Consider the following 13,607-nt stretch of genomic DNA (forward strand, 5'->3'; position numbering starts at 1 on the left):
AGTTGGGCTTAAGTAACACATATTAGTAACACTTTAAAATTTTTATTATTGTTTGATTTATAGGTAACACTTTTGTAGCATTATGGTGTTAAGTAACATTTATTTGTAACACTTAAATATTATGTAACACTTAAATATTATGTAACACTTTATGGTAACACTTTGATATTAGGTAGCATTTGGGGGTAACATTTAAATTTTTTTTATAATTTTTTATGTTTTTTATTCGAAGAAAAACACTTAATATGATATTCTCAATTTTTTTTTTGCAAATTTAAAATAAACCCACAGTCGCACCTTTTTTCGTCCCTCAAGCTTTCAGCTTTTCACCCCCTTCTTGCTCTCTCCACTGAAGCCCCCGTCCACCGCAGTCCGCAGCCTATCTCCATCGCAACAGCCCGTTCCAGCGATTGATACCTCTTGGCCTCCATCTTCAACGGCTTCCTCCTTTTAGTTAGGGTTACGGTTAGTTCAGGTCCTTCTCCTTTCCATTATCAACAAGAATATGAGCTACGTAAAGTTAGGGTTTCAATTCCCCCTTTCAAATCTTATTGATAATTTCTTATGATGTTGAATTTGCTAATTAAAATGTTTAATTTCACTATTATCATACTGAAATTTGCATGCATCTGAATTGGTCAAAGTATTTAGACGAGTTTGGGATTTTTGTTTTTTATTCTTTTTTTCGATTATCGCGGGTAGGGAAAGAGGGGTGTTTGTAGGGAAGGGGGTATTTGCAGGGCTGGAGTGTGTGTAGGGGTGTGGGTGTAGCTGCTGCCCTGCAAAGGCAAGGCCTCTGCTACGTGCCCTGCCAAAGCAAGGGTGCAACTGTCTGCCCTTGCAAGGCTGCTGCTGCCTTTTGAAGCTAAGGTGGCTACTGCATATATTATCTTTTTAGATTAGAGAATGAGCATGTAAATAATGTCGACAATTAGAGCAGTTAAATAGGTATCATTGACTTAGTGATGGGCTGAGCTGATTGTATCGCATAAGTATAGCCCGGTAATTATTCATTCTAATATTGAAAATTAGTATGGGGTTAATGGGGGTTGGGAGATGGGGAAACGAGCTCCTAGTATTAATAGCAGCTACGACTTTCAGGACATGATACAGACTTGAAGTTATAACTTGTGATCATTGCTCTGATGTCCATGACTTTTAACCTTTAGCTATGAATTTTTGCATTTTAGCTATGATCTAACTATTACTAGCAATTTAGCTATGAATTTTTTTAGTTTCCTCAAGTACAAGTGAAGATTAAAGCATCGAGCTTTCTCTCCTTCATTGAGGTGTATTTTTTAATCTTTGAATTTCAATTTTTCAGACTGGGTGATATTACTTCAATTTGCACCCTTCTTGCTTGGCATACCCTTGGTTAAGTGATGATTTCTCTTCCTCCAATCGTCTTGATCGTAACTCTGAGGTAACTTCTTACTTGCTTTTCTAAATTTCAGGTTTTCCTCCTGGATTATCATGTGATGGAGACTTATTTCCCCAAAATAATAATAATATCCGGATTATTTGGTGACTGAAATGATATTAAATTTGTTTTACATGGGTTTTCTTTGTCTTTTTTAAAAATTATTTACTGATGAATTAGATTATGTACTTCTATTAAGTTTTTCTTATAATTTTGGCTGATTTTGGCAAAATTATAAATTTGAGAGATTTGAGATTTTGAATTTCTGATTTACATAAACTTAAATTAGTGAATTTATAGAGTTGTAAGTCGTTTATTGCAATTAAAGTTGAAATCGGAATTATAATTGGAGTTCTAGCCTGAATTATGACTATTTCTTGCTTAATTGTGTATTCATGGTGCTCTTTGCTTCATTAAAGAGCTTATGTGTTTATTATTTCCCAAAATCATCTGGAATTTTATGTTGATGCCAGAATGTTAAGAATACAAAATATGGACAGAATTGAAAAAAGATTGATGAATTCTTTCTGTTTTCTCATTTGTGCTGTTATATTAACCATTATGATTGTCCTCTGTAAATGTCTTATATCTTTGCATTTATTTATATGTTCTATTTCAATGCTACATCTCTTCTGAGACCAGGACCCTTTATCATTAATTTGGCTTGCATGTTGCATACCTTGTTCCAACACCGTACGAATGGTGTTTCCTACTCAAGATCGAGAAGCTTCTGGTCTAGTAATGTTGGCAAGTCCAAGAAGCAAAAGGGCTTCAGTGTTGTGCACTATTGATTAGTGTTGTGTTCTACTCAATTTATATCATAATCATTATCAGATAACTCTAGCTGAAAAGCATTTCCTCATAAAAATGTAGTTTATAGAATAAAATTAGGACACCGACTTATAAAAAAGATGTTAGAGCATTGAAGGCGCGACAATGTATGTATTCAAGGTCTACTACTCTTAAGGCTAGTAGGCACTTTGAAATTATCCTAGCCTAAATCTTCTTATGTGATATGCTATTCTGAATATTTCCCTTTATATTTTGTTTCATTCAAGTGGTTTTGTCCAAATAAGGTTTCATTTTCAGGGTATAGCTGCTTGGAAGGCAGGAGCCACTACTTTCAAGATGGAGGTCTTAATCATACTTAGGCTCTGTACTGGAACAGTAAGGTAAAATATTTGTACCTTTTATGGAGGTCAACCATTCATTATATTGTATAATTTTTTAACTCCAAAGAGGTTTTATTAATTGTAATTGGTTGGTAGGTGAATAGTGATTTTTTTGTACCTAAGAATTTCGTTGCTAGTGGGTCTTGACACCTATTTCCCTGCCAAATGGTTTTAACATAATGAATATACTAGTGTTGAAATACATAGCTTGTGATGTAGCCATTTCTTACCGAAAAAACTGCACTGCATTTGGATCATTATCAGCAATTTTTCAAATGTTTGATTAAATAGTTAATAAGTTTTCTAGGCTTAGAGGCCCGACATGGGTATGATTTTTTCTCAATTTTTTGTCGTCGTTAATTGGCTTTATACATTGGGCCTACTCTAATTCTACATGATTGTGAGATTATGCACATCGATCGCGTGGGTTGCTATTGGCTTTAAACTTGTTTCAATTCATCTGATATGCTACTGTCTGGGAATGTCGAAAGTAATTTTTTTGCAGTTTGACCTTGCATTGTCATGAGCTGTTAAAATCTGAAGTCGTATGCCATGATGATGGCCTTTAACTATGATTTAATCAAATATTTTGCTCATGTACTCTACAGGATCAGGGGGAAACTCAAGAGGATGAAAGTGCTAGCTTCAAACACGAAAGAAATTGTTCGTGTTGCTTCTAGTTAAGCTGTTCAATCCCAGTTTGTGGACACGAAAATAGTCTTAAAACACCAAAAAAACAACACTTAGATCAAGGGTTGCAAGGGGGAGATTCAACGCAAAGAAAAATCCAATTAGGAATGGATTTGGATATGATGTAGATGACACAACAACAAATTGTAACACCTGTCGACCAACATCAAGATAGAGTAGCATAACAATCTAAGAGGAAGGTCTATATCAGACTTCCAAACTGAGATTAGGCAAGTAATAGGCAAGACTACTACATAAAAAAAAATACACCAGTATATCATTTCACAGTAAGGAAGGGGAGGAGGTTGAGATTAGAAATGGTGTCCGAACTTAGATAGGGTAGAGTAAGGCAATGGTGTTATGCTGTTGATACTGATGTCAGTTGTTTATACTGTTGTTTGTTGCTGCTACTATTGTTTGCTGCTGCTATTTTCTACGACTACCAATGTTTGCTGCTACTGCTGTCATCTGGTATTAATGGCTGCTGGTACTGGTTAGCTGTTGTTTTCGCTAGCTAGCTGCACCTATGTGCTATTATTACTATTGTTTGTTGCATCCGCACTGATTGTATGTTTGTATAGAAATTGGAGGTCTAAAGAGACTTAAGTTCACTTCTTTTCATTTTGATTATTAGATTGTTTAGCCAATAAAAAAAATTGGTGTTTATGGATGTTTTTTTTTTTTTTTTTTTGTAAGAAGTATGAAATAAATTATTTCAATTCAAATTATTTTATTTTATATGGTAATTTCACATTCCTTGTTATACATATTAATATTATTTTTATATTTCAATAATAATAATAATAATAATAATAATAATAATAATAATAATAATAATAATATTAATAATAATAATAATAATAATAATAATAATAATAATAATAATATTAATAATAATAATAATAAATAATAATAATAATAATAATAATAATAATAATAATAATAATAATAATAATAATAATAATAATAATAATAATAATAATAATAAAAATAATAAATGTTACCTATTAACTAATAAGGTGCTACATTAGTTTGCAAAAAGTGATACATAATGTCAAGTAAAGTGCTACTAATTGTTAAAAGATGATTGAAAAATGTTACCTAATAACCGACAAAGTGCTACATTAGTTCTAAAAAGTGTTACACAATGTCGACTAAAGTGATACCATATGATTAAAAAATGTTACTAAGGATAAATATGTGTTACATAAGAAATAAAAGGTAACACTTTAAAAATGATACTAATAATATAAAAAGTGTTACATAAGAGGGTTTATAGTACCACTTTTGAAAGTGTTACCATACGTTACCCAAAGTGTTACATAACACCTTAGGTAACATGGGCGGAAGTATCACCCAATACAGTGTTACCTATTGTCTATAGTAACATTTTTACCACTTTATGTAACACTTATTGGGTGTTACTTGAGGCTAGTTTTGTACTAGTGCTAGGACTGAAATAACACCGCGTGAAACTGGAAGATTTTATCGAGCACAGAAAGCTGCTGAGGCATGTGGGAAGTAGCGTCAGGGGCCAGAGCTTGGCGCCACACTTTTAGCCGTAGCGCCAGACGCCAGTATTGGCGCCAGGCGCTACAGTTAAAAGTTGGCGCCAGTCTCTGTTTGCTGGCGCCAATTTCCCCTAATAACGAGCCAGAAATATGCGTTCTAATTTCTGTTGGGGTTTGGTGAGTCCGACTCACCGCGGAAACAAACCCCTACCCGAGGAACCACTCGCAATAATTAAAATCATAAAGCATAAATAAATAATCACAAAGAAAAGATAACGAATCTTACCCTCGAAGCGATAGTCTTCTATAATCTTCTAGAAAGTTCTTTTGAATCCTAATTTAATTAGCATTGATAAATTGACTTTTAAGAGTTTTAATTGGAATAAAAGAAGTGTTTTTAAGGAAAATACAGTTTTGCCCTCTCGTACGCTTGAATTTTATCAAAATAAGAAAACGCGTGGAAAACTGATTGCAGCGCCGTACGACATGCCTGTCGCCTGGCGATAGACCTGGCGTCTGGCGACACGTCTAGCGTCTGGCGACAGGCGTGTGTTTGGCGACAACGTCGTGTTTTATTCTTTTCGAAACTCTGATTCGTTTTTTATCATGTCCGGATGATTTTCTCTATAAATAGCCTCCTAAAACCTCCATTTTAAGTCATCAATTCTTCTCACCAATTCTCCATCTAATTCTAACCAACTCTCATCAAGAATTTCTTGATTATCTCTCTCTTTTCTAAACTAGCTTTTTTCATACAAAATTTCGCATTCACAAGATCTAGACACACCTAGCCAAGTTCGAAGTTGCCTTCGCCCTAGACGTGAAAGGTTTTAATTTCTGAGGGTTTGGTCCCAAATCTCTATTTCAATTATTTGATTTAATTGTTTGATTATTATTTTCCTTGAAGTTACTAACGCGTGTATTTTGTTATTAGAAAGAGGTACGAGGCATCCAAGTAAGTGCTTTAATTGCTTTATTGATATTATGATATAGAAATCATGTCTAGGTTGTTATTTTGATTCCTAGTATCATGTTAGGATGTTTTCCTTAATTTGATGTTTTGAATGACAACAATGATTCCTAGTATCATGTTTAGGGTAAAGGTTATAATATCAAATATGCTTATTATGATTCCTGTGATGCTTCCTATTGTTTTTCCTAATATTCATGTTAGTATCATGTTGGGTTAAAGCTTTGATATTTATTGTTTAGTGACATGCTAGGGTTTGTTATTAATCTTGTTAGTATCATGCCTAGGGTCTTGCTATTATTATGCTTTAACATGATTATTTTAATTATGATTGTTATTATGATGATTAATATGATTATTTATGTTTCTTGATATATATATTTATTGTTATTGCTTGATCACACTTTTTATGCATGTTTAAAGGGAATTGGTACTTGTAATCACGCTTAATGAGATAATTAATAATTTTGTTTAGGGTTAATTTGATTATAATTCAAGTGATCGCCAATAATAGTTTTGTTTGTGCATTAATATTCAACCAACATAGATAAACAGGTTTAGGTTAATCCTAATGATTGCATGTTAATAAAAAAGCGCACATGAATACGAGAAGAATAAAGTAGAGGCCTATTATTAGGGTAGGTTCAATCTCTTTTAGGTTGGATTTGTACCTTCATCCCCGAACTTCCAGTCTTGGTTCCAGACCTATTGGAGTTAACAATCTCTTGGATCGTTAAGGGGTGTAACCTTCACCCTGTGAACGGTTTACAAGTTCCTAAAACTTGTTGGCGACTCTTTTGCTCTATCTTCCTTCCCTTTGGACGCCACCATGCTTAAGTGTATGATCACAGCGGGGTTCAAGTTTGGGGTAATGCTTGAAATATTCCCTACAAGATCCCACATGGAAAGATTGATGAATTCAACCCTAAATTAAATAAACGCAGGAACAAGTAACAAGTGTTACATGGTTAGGTGAGGACCACTTTCCCACTTGGTCCCCAAGGCAACTCACATGCATTGTGAGCTAACCATGTGTCACCCAACCTTGAGCCCCAAGTTGGGTTCGATTGGGCCACTTTCTTTTGGCCCGTGTCCATGACCTATCACCCGGGTCCACGGCCCCTTGCCACACGTGCCGCCACCGTGGCGCGCTGCCACTTGGTGGCTGCCAACGTGGCTGCTGCCACTTGGCGGTAGCCACATGGCGCACTGCCATGTGTGCTGCCACGTGGCACGCTCCTATTTGGCGCACTCTTCTAGCCTTTCGTGTGGCTAGGATTTTACTTGTTACTTGAAGCATTTTCCCATCTTGCCAAATCCTAAATTTTAGCTCGATATTTGAGATTCTCCAATGCTCGGTTTTGACGCTCCAAGCTCGAATTTCTAACGTCTAAATATTAATTACTCGGGTGACTCATGAATTTCTTCCGAATTAGTTCGTCGTGTCGGTTCATTCATTGCTTGGGTGTGACCCGAAGGGTTCAGTTAAGATTAAGCTGTAATATTAATTATGCATTTATATAACTGATCGAAAGCGGCCTCCACCCAGGCATTCCGATCACTTGACCTTACTGAATATATTAGCTTTATAATAATTCTGAACCCACTATGAGAATAATACACTTGTTCAAAGGACACCATTCCTTTCAACATCATCAAGCTATGTCAGAATGAAATTATTATAGGACATGACATATTGTAAAGCTTACAAGGTTTTTTATTTTATTTTTAATTAATATAAAATAATATATTTCACATACATGAATCAGAACTACATATTAGAATGACATTTACTTTGAACTAACTAAACAATAACATACAAATTAACTAAAATATATTGTAATATCATTGGAATTTAACTAAAAAGTCGATACAACACAATATCATTGAAACAATGAAATTGTAACAAGTCTATCAACCTCCTATAACTAATACTAAATAATTCTACCCCTAAACTCATTTTTCAACACAATTCTTTATCATTGTTGTCACGATTAGGATTTGCCGCTAGTATGCTGAATATCCTAATTTTTGTCTCCTCATCCTTTTGTCTTTTTCCATTTTCACTTTGCTCTTTGATTAAAGAATACATCCTTTCTCCTTGTTCATGCCTCATGAGACTAGACTCATCAAGAGTGGAGGTCAAACTATCAATGTTGATGGTAGAAGAAGTAGCCTTCCTTACCTTTACACTTCATCTTCTTAGCTCCATCAGGTCGATTTTCTTCAATATCGCCTATTAAATAATCGAACCCTGATCTTTTACTTTCTCGACTATTAGAAGGTAGTAGCATGGTCCCAGCACCCCATTTTTCCTCATAATTTGCCAATAATGTCAACACAAAATGTTTACCATATTGTTTGTGAAAACTTTCGTGAGCATGCATCTCAATATCTTCCTCCGATTCTCCACTTTGTGGTGGGTTACGTCGAATTACTGAGTAACATCCAACCCATTTTCCAACCAGTTCATTTATATGATTCCACCTAACTTGCAAAGCTTTCTTAGTCCTCTTACTAATTTTCTTCTCGTGATTTGTTTTAGAGAGCTTCAATATTATTCCACAAATTAATTAACCTTTGTTTGATAAGCACTGTCTCCAACATCTCCCCCGGCGTTAATATATCTGGATACTAGCGCTTCATCGTCTTTTATCGACCACCCCTTTGATACTATATAGAAATTTAATTTTAATATGTTGTGGACAAACAAAATGTTGCATCACGTGATTTAATAAACTAAAGTACTTACTAACAAATTAAACACTTACTAATTAGGGGCCTTTCTCTTATCATGTATTCCGTATATATTGCTAACATTCTCACCAATGCTTTCATATCTATTTGACTATTTCATTACTACTCTATTATTGGTCATTTGATCCGAATTTAATTTACCATAAATTTGTTACATTACTATGTCAGTGTCTCTAATAATAATTTATGTGTACAAGTGAGAATAGTATAGTATTTGATGGTTTGTAATAAATTTTGTATAATGTTATTGCTAATAATAATTTTGAAAACTATCATACCTTCGGTTGTTGGCTTGTTGCAACTCATCCGTTTGTTGTGGTGTTTTTGCTTGTGACTTCTTTTTTTGTTTGCTTTTGTGGTTTTTTAATTTTTAATAATAACATTTGGTTCCTTGGAAACAATTTAACGGCAACATCCTCAATTTCTTCAAGGTGGTGCATCGTCCTAATTTCGGAAGTCACGGTTGCATTGCTACTACCGTCTCTTCCTTGAGAGCATTCCATTTGTTAAAAATGTTGAGACATTTGAAAAACAAAATTTGAATTTTGTGAAGTGTTATTTGGATTATTAAGGTTAGATTGAGTGGTAAATAATTGTATTATAGCTTAAAATTAGGGATTATTAAGAAGATTTGGATCAAATTCGAAATTATTTGGAGTATTTTGAGAGTTTGGATTATTATTATTATTATTATTATTATTATTATTATTATTATTATTATTATTATTATTATTATTATTATTATTATTATTATTATTATTATTATTATTATTATTATTATTATTATTATTATTATCCATAATAAGTAATATGCTTAGTTGAAAAAAAGGAGCACAAATTCTTAAATGGATCTGATTGACACTAATTTATGGTGGACCACTAACATTAGAGAAATTATGATTGTTTTATTAATAAAAAAAGGTCACTATAATAATAATAAAAAAAAAATCACTATTTTGAAATAAAGGCCATTTTGGTAATATATATAGGCTAAAAGTGGTTAATTTTTGTAATGAAATATTTTATATACTGGTCAATATGAATAATACATGCCACTATGTTAAAATTAGGGTCATAACCTCGTATTTCAAGTTCAAAATAATATTAAACGTTATACAAGTTTTAATAAAAGTTACTATATGTCGTTTAAAATAAGGTTACTATGTTAAAAATAAGGGTCACTATGTTCAATATAATGTCAGTTGCGTTTGTATGAACCTCGGGTCCTAGCAAGTCTTTCTGACAAAGGAGTATATATAAATAGATCTGTGAACATATGAAATATGTAGACAAATATGTATTGTACACGCACACACACACATATACTCCGCATATAAAATAGTCGTTAACATACACTACTAAAAATAGTCGTTAACATTCAAATTGCATTGTTGTTTAGTTGTAAAACGTAATAAGTAAGAAGAAAAGGAGGGGAGACCAACAACAAGAGCTGACAAGTGTCAACTTTTGGAAGAAAGGTGTGGGGTCTAATTCTGAGGAGTATGATAGGAGTACTACTCCATATTTGGAGTATGCCCCAAAATACTGAGGGATTTTAAAAGGAGGAATGTTAGGCATGTATAAATGCATAACAAGGGGGTACTAATGTAATTATATATATGTACAAACGAATGCATCTTCTGGTATCATTGGATGATCAAATTGTAGCACCGAATATACAGTGATACTACATATGTATATAATGGTATTATATATCACTACAAAAATAAAAGCTTTTTAGCAACTAAGTTTGGCAACAGATTTTTAAAATGTTGCTAAATATATAGCAACGAATCTAAATTTTTTCATTGCCTAATTAAAAGCGACATTTTATGCTTTAGTTTTTAATAAACAATGGCTACATATTTTTGATTTATTGCTTTTTAAAACAAATTGTCTTACTAGTTGTTACTAGACGGCATCATATTTTTCTCTTGTTGCCAAATAGTAACAAACTATGACAACAAATATTATATTTGTATTGATTTAAAAACAAACAAATACAATGAATTTTTGAAATGTTTCCATTAGAAACAAGTCTTCTAAATTATTGTTGCTAATTGATAACGCATTATTTTGTTTGTTGCCATTGGAAACGAGTTGTGTTACATATTGTTGTTAATTTATATGTAAGCCACTTTTTGCTGTAATGTATAAAATTATTTGTTGCTAAAATGACATCAAATAGAGACGGATTTTAATTTCGTCTATAATTTAGAGACGGATTTTTTATTTTGTCCCTAATTTGGAGACAAAATTTTCAATTTTGTCTCTAATATTTTGTTCACTTATTATAAATTATATGCATAGAAGTAAACAAATAGTACTTGGTATAGTTGGTAAGAGATTCACAATCTGACTTTGAGGTCGCAAGTTCGACTCCTACCAAATGCGATTCTTGAGACTAGGGATTCAAAGAGCCTTACATGCAAAGTCGAGTCGAGTTGACCTAACCTAAGTGAGATTTCAGATTGGTAAAGGTATTTTTAGGAACCAACATTAATAATTTGTTGCTATTTTAGGAACTAACATTAATAATTTGTTGCTAATTTTAGCAACAACCAATGGTAATCTGTTGCCAAAGTTGGCAACAAATGCACCAAAAACAGCAACAATCATGAAAACTATATTTAAATTGATGCAATATTGCAACAAAATTGCTTTGAAACTGGTTTCCAAAATCCCATGGCAACAAGCCTTTTAGAAACAACAAACTTTTGTTTCCAACCCGTTGCTAAATAGAGTTGGCAACGGATTTTTGGTGAATTGCAACAAATTTTAGTTTATGCTATATTGATTTTTTCTTGTAGTGTATGCATTCGGTTGTACTAAATATATGCATAAATAGTACCACTGAGGAATCAATGGTAATATATAAACTTTCAGCGGAACAATCAGTATGTGGTCCCCCATCACGTGATACAATCTGACCAAAAAATAGGTGGGTCCACCTACAGACCTCTCTCTTCCTATCTCTCTCCTATTTTCTCTCTCTACCATGCATTTTTAATATATTTTAATCAATGTTATGTATTTACAAATACATAACATTCATCCATTTCCACTTCCTCCAAAAGACTCCAATGTGGAGTACTTTTGCAATTTTACCCACAATGGGAGTATCCTCCCAAATTGAATAAAAATGGGGGGGGGGGGGTAGAGTCAATGTTATCAAGATCAGGATTCTACTTGGATCGGAAGATGGGAGTAGGATCGAATCGTAAAATCGGATACAAAAATTGCAAAAAATAAAACTTTACTAAACTGTTTCAAATATTTATTCATATTTAAACTAAATTAAGTATATAATAATAATATTTCAATTTTTTTTAAAGTTATTTCCTTAAATACATTACATGATGATAGTGTATACATACACAATCTAAATTTATAATACTCTTTGTTAATTTTACATTCTAATTCAAATAAATAAAATTAAACTCTAAAAAAGAAGAGAGAAAAAAAATGGTGCTAGTTGTGGTAGACCTAGTAACATAATTCATACTTGACTATCATTTTACTTTTTGTGCTAGAGCTTTTCATGTTTATAAAATCCAAAAAAAATAGCTTCCACTCACTAAAGATTATTAAAAGGTTTATATACATTTTACATACTTGCAATAGAATTAGATAATTAAATTCATTGTAACATAATCAGCTACTTTGATCAAGTGAAATTCGAGTGAAATCAGGCAGGGTTGTATCCACGGTATCTACCAACCAAGAACAATAGTAGGCCCACAAATTTAGCTTATTTTAAACAAAAATAAACAAAATAAAAAAAATTAAGGGGAAAAAATAAAGAAAAAAAATAAATTGGAAAGAAACCAGATGAGCAAGCCCATACTAAGTCCACTAAGAAAAAAATGTTCCTTTTAAGCTTATTTTGTAGAATCGATAGAATCGGCCATAGTATCGTAGAATAGTTATCGATCCTACCGATCCTGCACAATTCTACCGATCCTATGGCCGATCCTACTACAGATAAATTCTATGGACGATCCAGATCGACTAGGTGTATTAGGATCGTAGAATCGCACAGTTCTACGATTCGGATCGCATTTTGATAACTATGGGTAGAGTACTCCATCCCGTTGCAAGTGCTCTTAAGGAAAGAAAGGATCTTTGACTCTTTGGCCCAAGAAATTAAAAAAAAGACTTGTGATTTATTTTCTTAAGAGTTGGCTAATAAATGACGAGTAAACATATTAGTGCACTGACTTTTGTCGCAGGAACTTTTTACTACAGAGTACAGACAAACATGACACAGATAAATTATGCCTTTTCGTATTTGATTCTGTTGGCACAAATATGAATGCAGCATATTTGATTATGTTGGCATTTTCGGCTAAAAGCAAGGAAGCAATTGTTTGTCTCTATAATACCCACAATCTCTATAATGCGATAGTAATTTTCATAATTATTGTTGATAGATAAACCCAACTTCTAATTTGTGGAATTTGTAAGCTTATACATGAATTATATCTTTCTTATGAAAACACTTGATAATAAATTAAATAGATGTACCCATAAATTTTGATTGGAGTCAAATCAATTTACCACTTTCAATAACATTTGTTGTACTTTTAGAAGCTATATGCTAATGACTTACTCGCACTTTTATTTCTATTCTTTAGAAAGAAAAAAAACAGGATGGATTGTTTTAGCCACAAGCACTGGCACCTAGCGGAGCCAGGTGGATACAAGGCAAATATGTGCACCATAAGGAATGAGAAAAAGAGTTGGTTTAATAGTTCAAGGGCTTATAGATATTCTCTATGGTCATGTTCAATCCCTTTGAGCCTTTGACCAACATTATTTATTTCTTATTTTTATTTTAAAGTTTTCCCCTTTACATGTTTGTTTCCTTACTTTATACATTCAATTAAAAGTAATATGGAGTGTAATGGCATCATGTTCTAACTTTTAATTGCCTTAGTAATTTACATAATTTTTTGTCCAAAACCTGTAGCATTTGACCGGGTCTAGCGGAAATTTTGACTCGGATCGAAAAATTAATTAAAATTCTTAAAATATCTTGTCCATGACCCGCCAAAAAATAATAATTTCCGACCAAAATTTTATGT

At 32.8% G+C, this 13,607-nt stretch overlaps 1 long non-coding RNA gene across 2 annotated transcripts; it reads left to right on the forward strand.

Annotated features, from left to right (window-relative positions):
• The first annotated feature begins 228 nt into the window (after positions 1 to 228).
• LOC145626618 (uncharacterized) lies at positions 229 to 3,957 on the forward strand. 2 transcript variants are annotated; one of them, XR_014111037.1, is made up of 4 exons: positions 229 to 475; positions 1,325 to 1,423; positions 2,510 to 2,592; positions 3,201 to 3,957. It is a non-coding gene; the product is annotated as an uncharacterized LOC145626618 (long non-coding RNA). The 2 variants fall into 2 exon arrangements; XR_014111038.1 differs by having other exon boundaries at positions 229 to 465.
• The last annotated feature ends 9,650 nt before the right edge of the window (positions 3,958 to 13,607 follow it).

This window comes from Chenopodium album, chromosome 4, assembly GCF_948465745.1.
Source record: "Chenopodium album chromosome 4, dcCheAlbu1.1, whole genome shotgun sequence".
Taxonomy (NCBI): domain Eukaryota; kingdom Viridiplantae; phylum Streptophyta; class Magnoliopsida; order Caryophyllales; family Amaranthaceae; genus Chenopodium; species Chenopodium album.